The 19,521-nt window shown below is 35.5% G+C and overlaps 1 protein-coding gene across 1 annotated transcript in view; it reads right to left on the bottom strand.

Moving 5' to 3' along the window:
- Positions 1 to 16,306, bottom strand: part of LGSN (lengsin, lens protein with glutamine synthetase domain) — a 76,777-nt gene extending 60,471 nt beyond the window's left edge. Inside the window, exons 1-2 of the transcript XR_009277286.1 lie at positions 16,217 to 16,306; positions 2,523 to 2,640 (exon numbers count right to left, since the gene is read on the bottom strand). The gene's annotated coding sequence lies outside the window, so the exon portion shown is untranslated. The remainder of the gene's footprint in view (positions 1 to 2,522; positions 2,641 to 16,216) is intronic.
- Positions 16,307 to 19,521: the final 3,215 nt, after the last annotated feature.

Here is a 19,521-nt window from a genome sequence, read left to right on the forward strand (position 1 = left end):
GTTTTCATTTGTAGTGTTTGCACATTGATAGATTTCTGAGGTTTAGATTGACTCAAACGGCACTTAACATTTTGGCACTCAAAGAAATGGATTGTTTTCACTCCAGCTATCCATTTCTGCCCTCTCAGGAGATAACTGCTTACTTTGCACAAAGTTGCAAGGCCAGCATACCACTAAATGTTTTGAACATATTTTCTTAATTCAGTTGTTTTTTCTAGTTTTGCTTTTACTTGTTACTTAGAACTGAAGTGCATCTGCAAAAGGGGTTAATTTTGTTTTGCACATTTTTGGTAGGCTGATACATCTATAAAATAGGAAATAACATGTTTCAGTCCTATTTGCTATTCTCTCTAAGGATATGAACACATAGGATATGAACACATCACTTTCCATCACACTTCTGTCTTGAACCTTCCCCATTGGTCTGAAATAAGCTGTTTATCAGTTTTGTATTTCTATCCTGCTGTGTCTTCTATGCCTTGAGAGGCACACAAATAAACCATTTAATCTTGTAAATACCATGGAAGTGTTTCTGCTTGTACTTTGGCTACACTTTATTGTCTTTGCTATGTAGTAATTACTTATTCAAACTCTTCGCAACCATTTTTTCCAGTCTCTAAGCAAAGGAGTAAGGCAGCCATCCTTCCATTTTTTTCCCTGTTGGGTTTTTAACACTGAAGTTTTTGCAATCACAACACGTTGGAAATGTCAGAGCTTCTTAGACATTAAATACTTCACTGGCAAAGCAGGTCCACACCAAATATTTTGATAAACTGCTAATAAATGCTTTCTGATAAATGTAACCTTACATCCTGATCAGATAGTAAATAAAGCAAGATATAACTGCACTTCGGTCTCTTTCAAATGCTGAAACCTCACCTAAACATCTTTCTCTTAACAAGTTCTTTGCCTAGTGACTACTGGATCAGGCATACCACAACAGTTCCCTGAGAGCTGAATAGTATACACTCTGAGATACAGGGCCAGTCTAATGGAATTGCATGCTTAGACTGATGCCTTTTATCTGCATCCCCTGTGAGATATTAAAGCTGTATTCAGGCTACTAACTCAGTGTTCTTAAGTCTGAAACCCCGAGTGCAGAGGAGGATTAAATGAATGTTTGAAGCTGTTACTGACTTTGGCTGTTTGCCTCACACTTTCTTTGAAGGACCACCATGGACACTTCATGACATGAGGAAAGGGCATTTTAAAGGTTTGCAGCAAACCCAATAGAATCTTCCAGACTATATGAAAATGCCTTCATCCTTTTTGGGGATGGTGACCTTGTTTCTGGACTTTTTAATGGCTTTTCTGAAGAGCACACAACCATCCCCTAATGTGTAAGGCCATTTGCTATAGCTGAAACCAAGGAAAATTAATTCCAGTGTCCATAGGGAGCTCTACAGCTAGCCCAGGTGGGCAGTACTTGTTTCTCCTCCATGAGTATGCAAGGATATCGAACTGTATGTGTTTCAGCTTCTAACTGTTTTCCATTTTATGGGCACACAACTGGGCTCTGGGTGTTCTGCAAACAGGGACATCTTATGGGTTGGATTTAAAATCCATTGTGCCTTAAGAGATATAATTATGAAGCTATCACTGTGAAGTCCTGCCCAGAATCCATTTTGTTTCTGGAACTGTGGCCTGTCTGTACAAAGACCGCATATATCGCATATATCAATGTCCCTGTCACATTACAGGCACTCAATGACTGATTTCACAGATTGAACACATCCTTTCCTTCATGTCCAGGCACCCAGCTTGTTCAAACAAATCATCACTTTCTTCCACTTGACCTGTCCTATCCTCTCTGCAAATTTTTCTCCCCAAGCAGATTCAGTTAATCTCCAGGAATTAATAACCTCCTTCTTGCAGAAGGACATCTAGCAGAAAGAAACCTGTTACCAATCATAGTAATGCATGGTATGCACACTTTGCAAAGCTTTGCTCTTCCAGTGACACTATATTCCAGATTATACTATTTCATGCCTGAGTACTTGTCTGTCCTTGTAGTATCATGTTTTGATGCACTATTAAACAAATGAATCTGGTCTTCTCTTGGATTAAGCAAATGAGTGTTTTTATGTTCTTACCAGGCCACTTGCCTCCCTTGCTGTTCTAGGGTTCACCATGGCCTTAGGTACTCCAGGATACCAAGGAGAAAGACACTCCTGATCTCACAGCAGAGCACGGCAAGAAATTAAACTAATTCTTCAATTCCTAACAGAGGCTCAGGTAAAAAATTTCTAGCAGTCACTCTTCTTTAGCATGTGATACATGGGAATGTCACCATCCTCATTTAAAACTTCTGCATCAATTCACAGTCATTACAGCATAACTAACACACATTTTTCTCTTTAAAAACTTTAAAACTGAGCAGAATGAGGATGGGACTAACACAGCTGGTGATGAAGTTAGCATGCCCCAGCCAGCCAGTACATCTGGACTGCACAATTTCCAGGCTCTAAGTGTCCCACTGAGCTCAGAAGTGATTCAGAGCCTGGGCACACATCAGTACTCACCTGCAAAAGTCCTTCCAGTGCAGGGTTTATGCTTGCACACCAGCCCAGGTGGGAAGTCAGATAGAAGAAGTTGCTACACCTGTTTCCAGGGCAGGCTGTTTCTGGGGCAGCAGCTCAGCTCTGAAGCAAAAAGCATAAAAGAGAAGTGCTGGATATTGCAGTGGGAAGTGAATAGAAGATTAGTGTGTTGTTTTTGACTGGGACAGAGTTAGACACAAAACAAAAATTTTCACATGAAATACACAAGATAAACTTGCACAAAATCATAATACATTATTTTTCCAGTGCAAGCAGTGACCATTAATGACCTGACCTTGCAAGTACATATTGAATGGGTCCTAATCTGCTCTACCAGATAATCTGGTTCTGCACAATAAAATATAACTGCTCTTATCACTAAACTTCATATCTAGGTTTAAAATCAAACCCTACATTCTCAAACCTGTGAATTTTATAAATTCATATTCAAATTCCACCAGATAGAAAAAACAGACTGCCTTGTGTTAATAGAACACAAGATTATTTTTTATTACCACTTCTTGCAAAGTATAATCTGAGAAAGAGCTTTTGCTTTCATATCTATTCTAATACACCAATTTGAGAGCCTTTTCCCTGACTTGCAAACTGTGTGTTGGCTAACAAACTGTGTTGCCCAGAGAAGTGGGCAACACAGCATTCAGAGCCCCATCTAATCTGCTCTTGAATACTTCCCCCATCCCTGGAAGTGTTCAACGGCAGATTGGACAAGGCTCTGAGCAACCTGACCTAGTTTAAGAAGTACCTGCAGGGGGGTTGGAGTAGATGGCCTTCAAAGGTCTCTTCAAACTGAAACTATTCTATGTTTCCGTAAGAATCAATAAAGCAAGAACTAAAAGAAAGTCTTGCGTTGATGGCAAAAAGCAAAACTGACAGCAACCAAACTGAGAGTGACTGAGGAATGTGCTTTTGCAAGATCAGAAGGTCTGTGGTCTGATACCAGAAGAATGGCAATAAATATAACATCATGTTGTGTATATCATTCCTGTTCTAAAAGCAAGGCAGACTGTAGGCTTAGAGATGCCTCAAATGAGGAAACATACAATGGGCAACCCATTGTCTAAGAAATATGAAAAGAGAAATTAAATTCTGAAATAGTAGAATCATCCTGAAATAATGTTTGGTTTTGAAATGGTATTGAGTAGCAGCCCAAAAACCCATTTGATATCACCAGTAGGTAACAGAGCAAGAGAAGTAGTGAGGAATCAACAACCATATCCTTTTCCATTGACATAAACCACAGATGATCCTTGTTAGACCAGTTAGACAAACACATTTCTGCTTTTATGTATGAGTGAGTGAAAACCCAGCGTTGACTGAAATTAGGGGGGGTTAAATAATTTTCTCTAAGTTCTTACAAGTAGTTCTCTCCATAAATTTCCCACAAAGCTGAGGAGAAAAAGGACATGACCGTACTATGACATCAAACACCTAAATTAAACTTTTACAGGTATTTAAGCTATGGAACTGTTTTATTTGCTAATAAGGTCATAGACCTAATATCTGTTTTGAGGTGAACAAAATTACTCTTTCGACTCCAACTGTGTTGATTAGAGTTCCATTGATGATAATAGGGCCGTAAGCATCTATATGCATCTAAATATGAAAAATCTAAGTTGAAGGCTCTTAATATCTAGCCCAGTATCACTGTCTTGCACACGTCTTTTTCTAGATATTATCCATCTTTGCATCTCTAAATCACAATTTAGCATGCTTTTTTCTTAATGTCCCTTCATTTTACAGTGTAGACAACATTTTTAATGTAAGCAATTGGCATTTTTTATTACTTTGTCCAAATAACAGCATTAAGTATTCTTAATTTATGCTTAAATTATGTATTTCTTGAATTCATGTTTCATTTTGTGCAGTAAAATTTTTTCACACATTTAAAAATTGACATATTCATAACTGCTCTAGTTCTCTGGTGTTATGCTTAGCACAAGAGCGTTAATGTAGCCTGGGTTAATACTTCTTGAAATATTAACAATGTACAGATTATGCAATGTGAAATTCAGTATATCTGAAGCAATTATTTCCTGCTTAACTCACATAAATTTCCCATTTTTCAGAGATAACATGCCATGGAAAAATGTTCATGTATTTCCATTGAAACAGATCAGATTGCATTTTACTTTATACAGTGAGAGTAAATTCTTGTTCTTGAAAGTTCTAACAGTGATATCTGAAATATTTTGTTTAGTCACATAGCAACATTCATATCTAATGATAAAGTAAACTCATCTGCATTTGGCTGGCCATAGTTTCAGTGCTAAATAAAATACTTCCATTTTCAAAAGAATGTGATTAAATCTCCATTTCTTTCATGCTATTCTTGCTTGTAAGCTCACTATGACTATACAGTTGTGAGAGTACACAGAAAGTAGAAATCAAGAGGCTGGGCTTTTATTAGCCAGTTTTTGCTATACCTGCGCTGTACCTTAACTTGTTTCTTTGTCTGTGGTGTTTATTGTACAGTCCAAAATCTCATATAGTTCAGTATGTAGACAAATTTTAACAAGTATTGTAGGTTGTAAAATGTTGCTTTTTAAATCTTATTTACCCATCTTAAACAATAGTTGATTTCAGAATGAAGCCAAAATCATAGAATGGGTCAGGTTGGAAGGGACCATTGTGGAACTTCTGGTCTCCCTGCTCAAGAAGGGTCATCCTAAAGCAAGTGGCACAGAATTGCATCCAGCTAGACCCTGTGCCACTGATTACAGCCCTCAGGGACCTGCCATTCAGCCTGTTCTCTAGTTATGATTATTCTTCTTGGTGTTTCACGCAAGGACTCTTCAAAACTTCATTTTGATTGTATTTATGCTTGCCTTGATCTGGGTCACTTCAGAGAGCTTCAGGAAGAGCTATCTTCTTTGCTCTCTCACAGAGGCTATGTTATGAAGCCAAGGAAAGAACTCTGCACTGGCAATGCAGGAGGAATGGGAATGCTTTCTGCTGAAGAAGCACCCCTTCTCATTCCTTTAACTGCAGCTGGAACCTGTGGAGTGTTCTAAAAAGCTTGGCATCCTTCCATCCATGCACCTTTGACAACGCTGAATATGGATGGCGCTCTGAGCAACCTAGTCTGGTTAAAGATGTCCCTGCTCACTGAAGAAGGGTTGGAACTAGGTGACTTTTCATGGTCCCTTCTAACCCTAACCATTCTATGATTCTGCACCTTCTTTGCTGATAATAGTGCTACAGTCTTGGGTATTTCTGCACAATTTTAGTAAAGTTTTATTTCTTTCCATTTACAGCCCCGAAGCAGATGTCTAAGTACAAGGGAAATGCACTCTAGAAATTATACAGAATGAGTTCCCCTAGACCACATATATCCTGACCATGGTGTAATGCACACACAAATTTTGAAGTCCAGTAATTCTTTTATCATGTCTGTCCGGAGAGGTATGATGTAAAAAAGTCTATGAAAAATGAAAGATAAGTGGCAGAACATGAAACTCTTTTCTTTCTTGACTACAGAAACAGATTTGGCTTACCCTGCTGCTGTTTAGTTTTGCCAAAAATGCCAAAAAAAAAAAAAAGTCACTATGTAAAATTTCCTCAAGAAGAATTGTCCTTGGCCTAAAGTTTGGAGTGATTCTTTCTCTGCTTTGATACACCAGTATCTATTAATGTTCAATATCTGCCTACTGTGATTTTTGAAATAGTTGATTTTTTTTTTAAATTGTAGCTTTTATCCTCCATAAACTGATTTTACTGGTTTGTTCCATTTTTCCAAGCTCAAAGTCTTACTTTTTAAATTGAAAAATATTAAATATACTAAAACTGAAATCTCAACCTAACTCCCTTAAAACCCAGTTTAAAACTGCTCTGTTCTCTTTCCTTTTTGAACAAATAATTATTGAATAAATAATTATTTGATAACCTGATACTGTTCCAATGTGCCTTTTTCTCTCCTAACCCTAGTCCATATACTGTTAATTAAGGTACTCTCACAGAAAAGGGGAAGACTGCTCCATATCTTGATATATTAGAATGATTTTTTTTTTTGTTGCCTCCCACATATGTGGGAAAAAAACCCCAACATTGCTTTTTTTGAGGGAATTAATATATCCACTACTACATACTGTAAAAGTCTTTGTATCATTCATTTGAAATGGTATAAAAGCATCCTCTAAATTGGTCCCTTAACAAAAGTATCCTCTCAATTGGTTCCTTAAGAAAAGATAGCTGAAAAGATGCCTGGTTTGGCAATCCTGCAGTAGATAATTTTCAGTGTAGATCCCCAAGCAATGCAGCGTCATCCAGTGCAAGGTGGCAGATGCAGGTCAGTGGCAGAAGTTCACACAGTACATGAATTGCAGAATTTTGTCTGTGCAAAGTTGAAGAAGTTGCCTCGACCTGAGTGAAAATCTTTTACATTAAGCACCTTTGGTATCAGACATTGGTGCCCACCCTGCAGGGACTGTGGGGAAAAGCCACACCTTAAAATTGCAAGGCTCTGAGTCCAACACATGAATAGTTGTTCACCTCACTTTCTAGGAAAACACACTGCGTTCAGGACCTATGAGAAATGCTTAATCTAAACAGATGGACAATGCAAAATAAGGGGGTGGAAAATTGGCAGATGGCACAGAAATATTCTGAGGAATGAAGCCAGCATTTTCAAGTGTAAATTCTCAGAAACCATGCACACAGTAAAAGAAGTACCTTCTTTGAAGGAAGCTGCTCAGAAGTGTTAACTCCACCAGGGTAGACTGCCCCTGGTTATTTATTTCAGGTTTAATTTTAGTTTTAGGACTTAAATGAGCATTCAAGTTTGAAGGTGTTTGTCTGTTGCTCACTTTAATGCTCCAAAAAAGGAGTAAGGTAGGTCAAGAAAGTCATGCCATGACTATGAGTCAGTCATACAACCAACCTGATTTGCAGGTATCATTTTCATTATCTAAAGAAGAATTAGAGTATCCAGCACTTGTTACTCATGGGCATCAACTGATCATTTTGTACAAAAACTAGTTCCAGGAAACAGCAAACATGACAGTCTGTGTTGATATAGAAAATACTTTAGTGCAAGATTCTCTTCCTCTTCTTTTAGTTTTCTTATTTTGTTCTATTTAGTTTATCTTTTCCATTTTACTCATTCTATTTTTTATCTCATTAAACTCCTCCTGAAATTGTATTCTCAAATAAGCCTCTTGTTTCTATAATCCTCACTCAGTTACTCCTACAATGGTGTGAATAAGACTTTGGAATCCATGTAATGAAATTCTTCTGTGATTGGCAAATCAATGGATAAAGTGCATTCAGATTTCTGAAGGTGGTATTTCCTAACTCTGACTGACAGAATGAGTTCAGGACAGATGATTTTAACTCCCTCACGTTTTTTTTCTTCTTTTAACCTAGCCCAGATCTTTATTTTTACTCAATGCCTTACAGGACTAAAATTTCTCATTCTTCCTTTTTTTTCCTCTTCCTGTTCTCTTTCCCAGTGATGTCTTCACAACCTTATCTTTTAGCTTTCCTTTTCTTTCCTCTTGAAGAAAAATATCAATTTAACTTATACTATTTCTTTATGGTTTTAGTCATATTTAAGAAACAAAGCACTCTGATGGTGCAAGGAAGGACTTTTTAAAGTTGAATACAGTCATACAATCTAAAAAATCAATGACAAAGAATCATACAGTATTTCACTTCATTTATGTAGTTCACTAAAAAATGTTATGCACTTCAGAATATGTATCAAAACATCTGGTTATATGTACACAATAAATAGACATACAGCCATATGGAAGGGAGGGTGGGTATGCATATTTGTGGGTACATATTATAATTTCAAAAACAAGACTATGAATCTAAAATGGAAATCTGTCATAAAAAGCACATGAAGGCTCCAAATGACTGAACTTTTACTTATAAAAAGCAAATGGTTTATGATTGATTTCAGCATCTATTCCCATAAAATAGAATGATTATTAATTCCTACCTGTAAATTAATGTGTTTGAGTCTTCTTTTTCTGTGCAGGCCATATGGCAGTGTATTATTTCTTTTTGAAAGGAAGATAAAGGTATGAATATCAAGATGTCAATATTTTACCAAATTTGGAACAGTTTTGCTGTGGGTAAATTTTGTGTGCTTTCAGTGGAACTTGTCCTGCAGAGTTATGGATTCAGTCCTGGTATTTCTAGTGTCCTGCCATGACAGACCAAGGATATTGCAGTCATAAATAAAACCATCCAATTAAACCCACGACATTTCTTAAAACACAGCATATTTGAAGGGCACTTAAATTTCTATGCGAAAACATTATGAAAGTATGATCCTTTAAATGAATTCCCAAAGTCAATTTGGAGACAGACAATCATATCTTTTTGTGGAAAGAACAAAATTTTTCTAAATGTTGTATCTCCTATTTTAAAGCCTTTGACAGCACATTTAGAATGGTTATATGTCAGACAGTTATATAAAGGAGAATGAGAAATCAGCAGTGTGTAATTCAGAAAGGAACCAGAATACCACTGAGTTTGGAAATCCAGAGAAGAAAGCCCCTCTTCCCAACCAAGCTTTGCTTCATTCATGGTTGTTACACAGCAGCACTACTCCTTCTCCTGGGCAGTAAAAGGCATTTTTATGGAAAAGTTGGTTGAACTGGCATTTTCACCTTATCCTAACTTATGATGAAGTTTTATGATGAACTTATGAATTGTTTATTTAAAACTACTCATGTACTAGTTTAGAAAACTTCCTGTGATGTTTTTCTCAATCCTCGGCGGGTGTTGGGCAAGCAAATTGGAGGATGGCTTTAGAAAATGCCAGTGATATCACAGACAGAATATGTATTCTCATGATGGAAGAATCCCAAGAGGAACAGCAGAGCTGACATTTGACACACATTGGTTACTAAACAACAGTTCAGGGAGTGTAGCAGTAAATTCACTACTGAATACATATTCTGTCTGTGATATCACTGGCATTTTCATGCCTCAGTTAATAAAGATGAACTGCAGTAGCTACTGTACTTAGTAACTCCACTGGAAAGTTAATTATTGAGATGATATGGAAAACAATCCCATTTGCCAATAGATTTTGAGATCATTTTCATTTTTAAGGAGAGCAAAAAGAAAAAAAGAGGATTTCTTTTTTCCCAGTGAAATTCTGTTGAAACAACCCTTTAAATTTCAAGAACTCAAGTGTGATCACTAGTAATAATTAGACAGCCTGCTAGAAATTCATCATACTGTTAAATTCTGCTGAAGATTTCTGAAAACACATCTGAGAAATATTTCAGCCATAGTAACTGGATTTTTCAATATCTTTCCATTTAAAGTTCTTGTTATAGTGTAAAAAAACCTGTGAATGCTACTGCTCCTCTCTTGCAATAGTGCAACTGCCTTAGTAACATGAATCCTATTTTGCAACTTCTCTAGGAAATTAGTTAAATGGAATAGGAAACAAATGCAATGGAGAACAGAGATATTTTGTGATCCTCATTCTTTATGGCTTAATTCAGATCTCTTGTTTTCAGAAATTATATTTTTTTTTTAATTTGACATTATTTTTTATTATTTGCTATCACTTTTGCACTGATGTTCTTTTGCAGAAATGTAAATATTTTGGACTTGTACTAATTTGAGGCAGAATGAAGCCCTTAGTATTACAGGGAGGGTAGCTGGCTGAGATAATAGTCAATACTTTCCAGTAGAAGTTGGATTATATAATTTTAACTTGCCCAACACCAGCTGTTTAGGATGACAGTTTTCATACTGGAAATCTGCCTGAGTCTGAAAACTTACAAAAAAAAATTAGCAATAATAATTTGGTTATTTGCAAGAAGGAAATAAGGAAATCCAGATTGTTTTCTACATAATAATTAAAAAAAAAACTGAGATATTTTCTTGCCAATTCTTTCTTCTTTCATGTCTTCCCCTCTTCCTTACTTTATGCTATGGTTTTGAACTTGAGCAAGATATGGACATTTAAAGGCTGAACCTATCATTGTCCCTGTGAAATACCATCTTAAATGGCCACATTACAAACTTTAAACTGCCACTGACACATACCCAGAGAGACCTGTGAAAGAAAAGTCAAAATCCTTTGAAATTCCATACACACTGAATACATTTAAGCTATACAAGATTTGTAGTCATGAGTAACCTGTTCCTACACTGTATTCACAAAATGAGTGAGTTAACACGCACGCACATTTAGAAATTTTCTCATTTTCCTGGCTATCTCTGCTGTTCTGCGTGGGACAAGAAGTGAAAACTGCAAGTATTAAGCCCTCACATTGTAACAGTTGTTAGAGGAACCTCTGCTCTAGACATATGGCTTACTAAAAATACTGTCTTATTTGAAAAATGAGGCCCCAGTCTTCTTGGTTAGATACATGAAATTAATGGATGCCTTTGACCTTAACCTGTCCATACTTCAGCTTCCTTCAAATCAGATAAGGATAAAATATTCCATTGTTTCGCATGGCATAAAACAATAAATCAATAAATTTTGTAGTGCTTCCAGATGTAAGTGATACATCTCATAGAAAAATCTGTGATAAAGGAAATGATTCAGAGAAGAATTTCAATAGTATACACTGTCAGCTGTAATGAATTAGGTAATATTTTAAATATGTGCTTCTGTGTCATAATACATAAGCACTGGGATGCCAAATAAAGACTGTAGATGCATCTTTCATTTTGGTACTTACAAACTTTTTAGTGCTTGGCTTCTCAACCTTACTCACATTTTTATGTTTGCACATATGCCTGTAGTCTTTAAAACAGTGGATTTTGCTTCTGCAGCAGTATAAGTCTGTAGTTAATGTCAAATTTTACAGACTCTGGATAGAGAAGTACTTATTTCTGAGTGCCAAAACTGTTTTTCCTTGTAATTGTTATTAATCACTACTGAGACTATTTTGCATTTACAGTTTTTCTCACTGTAGGACCTGCCTTGCATGTTTGCAACTCCTGTGTGAGCTAAAGAGACACTGAAGAGGTAATGTCTCTTACTGTTCTATAACCTAATCTTTCAGTTGCTGACCATCAGGAAAAATAAATTATCAATACACTAATGGAGAAAGGATTCACTCTCACTACAGGCTATAAAATCACATAAATGAACAGCAGAACACATAACAATTTATCATTTCTTGCCATTTCACCTCTGAAGGACATCTTTACTGCTCAGTTTATTTTAGCATCACTTGACTTTGAAGGTTAGAAATTTTTGTCTGTGCTACATTTCCTCAGACTTTATAGTATTTTTAACTGTTGCCAGTTAAAATCAGACATAGAAATATGTCAATGTTAAATCTAGGAATGTAAATGGAGTTAGCAGGAATGTGAATGAGAATAGCAGGAATATATTTTCAACTTTGTTTTGTCAGTGGCTTACTTGTACAAGGGTGACTCTCCATTAATAAAGGATTAGATTAATCTCATAAGAAAGTGTCATATTTACAAATATAGTGTCCAAGGAAGGTCACAGCTTGATGCTTCAGCTAGAATTGGAATACACTAGAAACTGCAGTATTCAATACTTAGAGTTAATAGAAAACTATATATTCATTTTAATACCAGAGAAACACCAAAAGTAAGAGATGCTGTGGCAAATTTTGCACATTGTCAGAAGAAGACCTGAACTGTTGTTTTATTTATATGCTGTTCAAGCAGGCAGATTTCTAGAAACAGCCTTTTAAAAAGTGCATAGCCAAAAAGACCGAGTCTGGACATAATGACAGCAAGTAGGTCACCAAGAAAACAGCAACACAACAAAAATAAAACAGAAATAATCCTGAAGACAAAACATACACACAAAGAACCTCCAACAAACAAACAAACAAAATAAAAAACCCCACACAGGGATCTAGCTGAAACAATCATTTAAATCTGAATGAAAAAGAAAAAAAAACCAAAAAAAAAACCCAGGTTAGACAAAATAATTTCTCTAAGAGAGGTCAGTATAAATCCAGATCAACAAAGATTAAAATAGAAACAAGAGAAGTTCGCTATAGCAAATCACTTTTACAAAGCAAAAGTCCTTTATCTCAGTGTTAAATTAGAGACATACTAAAAACATGAAGAGAAAATAATATAAAATAGTAACTGCAACCTTTAGCGCAATATACAAAAGTTAAGCCTGGAATACTATCCATATTTTAGTAAACATAAAGATCAAAAACATGAAGAGAAGATAAAACTTTTGATGAATCCTGTATGTTAGAAATATCCCAAAATCCCTGACAGAAGTAGAGTCCTGTGTACAAAGAAACTATTCTAAGCAATGCAGTATGAGTAAGATGCAGACTGAATTTGTTTTATTTACTGGAACTTTTCAAGAAAAATAATGTTTTTTCTTCAATAGATTTACTTTCGTGCTGCAAATTTATCCATAATGAAGGTCACACATCACATGTTAAGATAGCACTCAAATACACGTGTAATAGGCATTAATTAGACATAATAAGCTTCTAGGGAACAAATAAAACACCACAAAAAAAGAACAGCTTTTAAACATTACAGCCTAAACTTGCAAGAAGTTAAAATTCATTAGACTGTGCACTGCATTGTGGTTCCCACATTATATCAATAATGGTAGTGTTTTAAACTTTCCTACAAAACACATAGAGACCATTCGCATTACAGTTGGAAGAGGGTTTGCATCACACATTTCAAACATTGAAACAAAAATGTTCTGTTTTATTTCCTTCTAAATGCTTCATCAAAATTCCCAAAAGACAAAAATAACTTTAAAAATATATTGAAAAATAACAGGACCCTGCCAGCAGCATTGTTCTCTATAAACTCCCTGTAAATACCAACCAGCCAGATGTGCTGTTGCAGACCTGACTCAATCACATTTCTAATCTGCCTGTACTTTTCCAAACCTTCCTCCAAAGATACAAATGGTTTCCTTTTGTCAGAATATTACCCAAAAAACTGTTCCTCCTTTACATTATTCTATTTGATATCTAAATAATGATCATGATTCTGTCAGGTAAGTGTAAAAATGTTTGCAACTCTAAATAGCTGCCATCTTATGACTTCAATTAATGAGAAGGTCCCTTAATAAGGTACAAAATTAACAAGAAGACGTGTAAGTGAGAATGAATGAAAACAGCACTGGACCAACTCAGCTCATGGCATAACAAATACTTAAATGACATACTTCTAACATGAACTTCAGAAACTGACTCCCTAAGAGTTTATCCATATTCTTCTAAGAGTTTATTCCCATTCCTCTCCTTTATTTTATAATAATTTTCTATTTACATCCTACGGACTGAAATATCAAAGTCTTGTCTCTTTGAAATAAATGAATAGATTGACCTCTCTAGAGCTCTCCCAAAGCTCTGACCTCAAGAGAAAACCTTTATTGCACAGTTTCCCTTGAGTCTTCAAAATTAATTCAGGGACATAGCATGGATAGTCTATTCTTTCAGTTACTCAGTGATTTATTAAAGTTATGCTGGTCTTAAAATATATTAGTATTTTCTTCTCCCTCAGCATAAAAATGATTCAGCCTTATCTAGGAGCTTAGAGATCTTACATGTAAGGAAGAGAAAAACAACACATACACAAGCACTGGTATGTGAAACATAACTTGAAGCTAACTTGGGCAAGAAGTTCAGAAGCTGTCAGTACCTCACTTCAGTGTCCGAAAGGCCAGTATTAAGATTTTCATTTGATTATGGACATTGGTTGAAAGAGCAGTTATAGTTGGATTCCAGGCTTTTCCAGCCACTAACAAAAGTTCAGGAGGTCTTTGCTACAGATTGCTCATCTACATTAGAATTTCAGCAGGTAAAGAATATAAATACATGCAAAAAATTGCTGAGCTTTTTGAACGCTCTCTGCATTTGTAGCTTTAGCATGTTCAATAAGTGACTTGATTTCCTTTTACAAAAGAAGAAAGAAGGTTAGTTTCAACACAACATTTTTGCACACATAAACAGTTGTTTCTTCTAGTACAATCTCAGGGATTAAAAAAATTCTCAGTAAGGAAATTTGCTAACCTTCTAATTAAAATAGACTATTCCACTATTAATGAAATATTAGCAATATTAACAAATAAAGTATTTTTTCTTTAAATATGTATTGGAACAAAACTAGCTCTTTGCGTATATCAGTATTTGTTACCTTGTATGATTTACTTGCAATTAGCAGACAGCAACATCATTGGATTGTTTTGTACTTATATGAGAGTACAAATTTGCTTAATCCTCATGGATCTCAGAAAGGAAGTTTACCCACTTTTTGTTTAACTTTATGTTTTTATGCTACTTTTTCACTATTTCTCTTGTCAGCACAGCTGAATTGAACATCTCCCTTTGCCTTTCTCATCTCAGATCTCCAAGTCACTAGACACTGATGAAAGGTGACTGTCAATTATTAATAGGGAGTTATCTGTACTTGTTTTACATTTTACAAGTGCAGCATAAGTTGCATTATTCTTAAATGGCATTTTGCATAAATTGAGAAATGACTATTTTCTTAGTTATATTTCCTAGTCATTACCATGGAAGAGTTAAAAACAGTAATTACTCTGGTGCTGACTCACTCCTCATTGCCCCTGAAGACATTTGTGTTAAATGAGTATGAACAGTAGGTTTAAAAGGTATTTTAACCATGAGCAGTAATGCATTGATTTTAATTCCTGTCCAAAAAGTTTGCACATCAAAACTGCAAACACCTTTTTCCATCATTTTAAGAAGGGAATAAAGCAGGTTGAGGTGATATTTTGTCACAATGTTCAAAATGGGAGAAAAGTATCTTGCCAAATATGAAGAGTTTTCACTGAATCAAAAAGCTTTTTCTGTAGAAAACATAAAATTGTATCTTTTAAATACTGTTCTGTAACATCTTTTTAGCAAAAGTGGGTTGCAGTTGTCTGTTCTAGTAATAGAATCTAATAGTTTGGTAGGAGCCCAAACTGATGCTATGTCAATCTGCTTCTGTCAACTATATCGACAGCATTTTATCCCAGTGCATCCAACACATACGAAAAAAGGGGGTTTGGAGGTTGGGTTTCTTGTTGGTTTTGGTTTTGGTTTGGGTTTGTTGTTTTTTTTTCTTTTTAACTTTTTTAACCCACAACAAAAGAAAGGAGAAACAGAAAAATAATATCTGAGATGGTCATTTGCAAGCACATGCAGACCCGCTAGAACTGCAGTGAATTTTCTACCAGTGCAAATTTTTTGGAAGACCTGTTTTTTCCTCCTTAATGCATCTAACCATCTCACCCATGTCCCTACTTTCTTCTTAAAATAACTCAGTATTGTAGCAACCACCTTCTGGTCCTCTCTGGTAAATGGCCTATCAACCAATTTCATAGAGTTAAAATTAGAGGCCAAAAAGCTTCACTCATCGTGGAAGGAAAAAAAAAAAAAAAAAGAGCACAGCTTTACTTCTTAACATAACTTTGTTTATTTTTATATGTAAGAAGACATAAATTACATGAAGCTGAGCCTGTGTCTGTGAGACATCAGTCCCCAAAATACCAACAGCATTACAATCATAGAAACAGGAGTCTGTAGAGGCCATCTCAATTTAGCTAAAGTATTGCTCTCCTGACACTGTCATCCTATAAACACAAAGCTCTTCCTATTCTCAGCTCCCACTTGTGGTTTATAAATAGCTGTGGAGCTTTGTGCAAAAACAGGTTGCAAACAACATGAAAGGAACCAGCAGTTGGAAACAACCTACCTTTTTCCAGGGGTCTAATTGTTGTTTGTACTGCTGCAATGACCAGAGTCAAAGCACTTCAGTGTCCTGTGAGCTTTATAAATGAGCTATGTCCTTTTCCTCTTCTTCAGGATTTTGCATCAATAAATTGGTGTCCATTAATGATAGGTTAATCATAGACCAGCTGAAATTAAAAATAATTTTCCTTATTTTTTCTCCATATTACCATTCCTTCATGATTCTTCAGGCAACATTTCTGACCTGCACAAAGAGAGGAAACGAACATTTGGTGGGATGAGGGCAAAGGAGTACATAATGTCACTGCAGCAGTTAGGAGGTACCCAATGGCCCCAGTGGCAGCAGGAGTACAAACAGGAGCTACCAGCTACAGGCATTGGCACACAGCCCATGTCGTCTGGGCTGCCTGAGGAAAGGCGTTATCAAATTGGACTTTGTCTGGCCAAGACTTGTGGGACAAAGAGCAATTTGTATAGGAAGCAATGATATTAAAAATCCCAACAGAAAAATGCTGGACTTCTGCCAATCAGTGTACTGAGAGCTTCGGGAACTTTTAAAGTGGTAAGTTTCCCCTCACAAGGGAACTGCCCTACACACGTACTCCTTGGCTTTTATTTTTTCACAGAGACGCTATTAACCTCCCAAAAAATCCAGTAAACCTCTAGTTAGACAGTTCTTCCCCCAGAAATTCAATATAGCATCTACCAGGTCTGCTCTTAAGGATGAATAGTACCTGTTTTTCCAATAGTTTGCTCCTGTGCCCTCCCTGTCCCTGGTATTTTCAAGCGGACATCCTTAACTTAAAATCTCATTGCATCCTTTATTCAAAGACGTTCTGGAAAAAAATAAAAATAAAAATATTCAAACAGTTGGTCCCAGGAGTAGCTTTCAAAACAGAGGGTTTGGAAACCACATGACATATATAGCACATAGCAGTATGTAAGTGACTTAGAATGACAACACAACATGATACCCTGCTGCCCAGACAATAAAACATCCTAGGATAGTGACATGTCTGAAATCCATCCTGTCCAGAAATGTTGTGTGTCATGCCAGACAACATGCTAGACAAGCATTCCTGCCCCTTCATGATCCACAGTCATCAATCCTTGCTTGAGAGTATGCTGGAGCTATATTTATTCTTTTCTTTCTACTCTGCAATGATGGCTCCTGCATAACTGCCTTGATGTTAACACTCTGCTAAAGGAGGGAATGTCTTCAGTTTAATATTTGCTTTCAGCCTCAAAAATATATTTTCTATTTTCTAGAGAATTTCCTAATTGATATGCTAACTGTAAGTGGTAAAAAAGGTACCAGAAAGAATTCTAGGAATTCTAATAAGGTTCCAGAAAGAATATCTAAATATTAAAAAGGAGAAATAGAGATAATTAGGAATTTACAAACCAGTCAGCCAAGTGCAATTCTCAGAAAAATACTGCATTATGAATATGAATGCCTTTAAGGGATAGTCTAAAAGTTTTTTTAGAGAGTCTCTGGCTTTAATCCAATTTAATCTCCTTCTAAACCAAATAAAGATCATATGTATTAACTTACAAAAAGTTTTTTGGTACTTCCATATGACTTTATTAAAAGCAATTGCATAAAAATATTTTGATGAAGCTAAAAGAAAATAGGTACAAAAACACCTAGGAAAACATTTCAACTTTTTTTTTTTTTTTTTAATTAAAATTAACAGTTCATTGTCCAAAGGGAGAGATGATTGAGTATAGAACTACATAAATTTTCTTTCTACCAGATGCTACTCAATAATATGAATAAGTAAATTATCAAATAAAAGAGTAATTTATTACAGTTGTACTTTATATTAGGCTTTGGAGCCTATAGAAGCAGATTGAAAGGCAGAATCAGAATTTGGATGCTTGAATAAATTGAAGGATCGATCAAGAAAAAAAAAAAAGAAAAAGAAGCAGACAAATGCAAAGTATTATTCTGTTTTGACTCTACTAAAAGTGCAACTACAAGATGACTTGGCAAAATTTCCTCATAAAAGAACCTGCAAGGCACAGGGGTTCATAAACTAAAGTGAATCAACACTGTCTTACCATTGTGAAAAAACCATGCCATACTGAGATGCATAAACAACAGTACTGCAGATACTATATTAGTAATATTTAACTAAATTAGTAAATACATTTTAAAAGATCAGTTTTCACCTTTACAACTTAGGGGAATATTTACTTAAAACCAAGGCACTTATGCTGTATGCCTCTGCTTTTAACCAGATGAGTAACTGTTACCAACAGGAAGATGGGCATTAGCAAAGACTTCCTTTACATTCTTTAGTTCAGAAGAAAAACTTTGACAAAAAGTAAACAAAAACCAATTATTTAATTATTAATAGTCAATTAGACTTCTTAAAAATTGTCATTCCAATTTACAAAGGCCTTAATACAAAGATAGAAATTATCAAATACTTTGTCCAGTGAGCAGAAAAACTGTTTACTTACATAATTTTGGATTATAGAACTTCCAAATTACAGGGAGATGTCAGACTTTGATAATCAACAAACATAATTTATTACAGGCATCAAAATGTGTGGAAAATGGTGCTTCCTAAGGTCTGTATTTCAAATTAAAAAATGTAAACTCTGTCTAAAATCATATCTGAATTCTTTCATTTCAACATAGTGTATGGTTGAAATCATTTTTAAAAGCATGTTTAAGGACTGAGCTATTGAACCATTTAGATAAGCAGAGGAAAAAAAGGATTCAATCTGTCAGAATGCCCTCAACAGAAGGCAGTAAACAGAACCTAAATTCCTTTTCGTTTCACTCTAACTAACATTATGTCTATAGTTCAAGTCAATTCACAGCAGAGCTTCCGTAACCCTACAGCTGAGGGTTTTGTCCCTTCTAAATTGATATTCATTTTGCTGCTAGCCTTTTAGTGTTCAGTCTTATATTATGCCAGATTACTAAAAATACATTTGAAATATATTAGACTTCCTTGCCTTTTTAAATCCACATATTAGAAATAAATTACTTGTTACTAATGCACTTTCCTGGAGTGTTTGAGACTTCTGTTTAAATCATTATCCATAAACAAACTGATGTAACTTCCTACTCAGGATAATAAGATACTGCTAGGATTCAGAACAGAATTTGTGACAGGACAGTTGGTGTACTGGACCACTGATGATACTGCTTCATTATGATTATAAAACTTAAGTAACCAATGAGTCAAAGATTGAAAGAGTAGCAAGGTAGGCAACTCACAGGTTGGCATATGTGTTTCAGCAAAGGTTTTTATATCTTGTTGGAGATTATGTACTGAAGACATGGT

This window comes from Poecile atricapillus, chromosome 3 (assembly GCF_030490865.1).
Source record: "Poecile atricapillus isolate bPoeAtr1 chromosome 3, bPoeAtr1.hap1, whole genome shotgun sequence".
In the NCBI taxonomy this organism is placed as follows: domain Eukaryota; kingdom Metazoa; phylum Chordata; class Aves; order Passeriformes; family Paridae; genus Poecile; species Poecile atricapillus.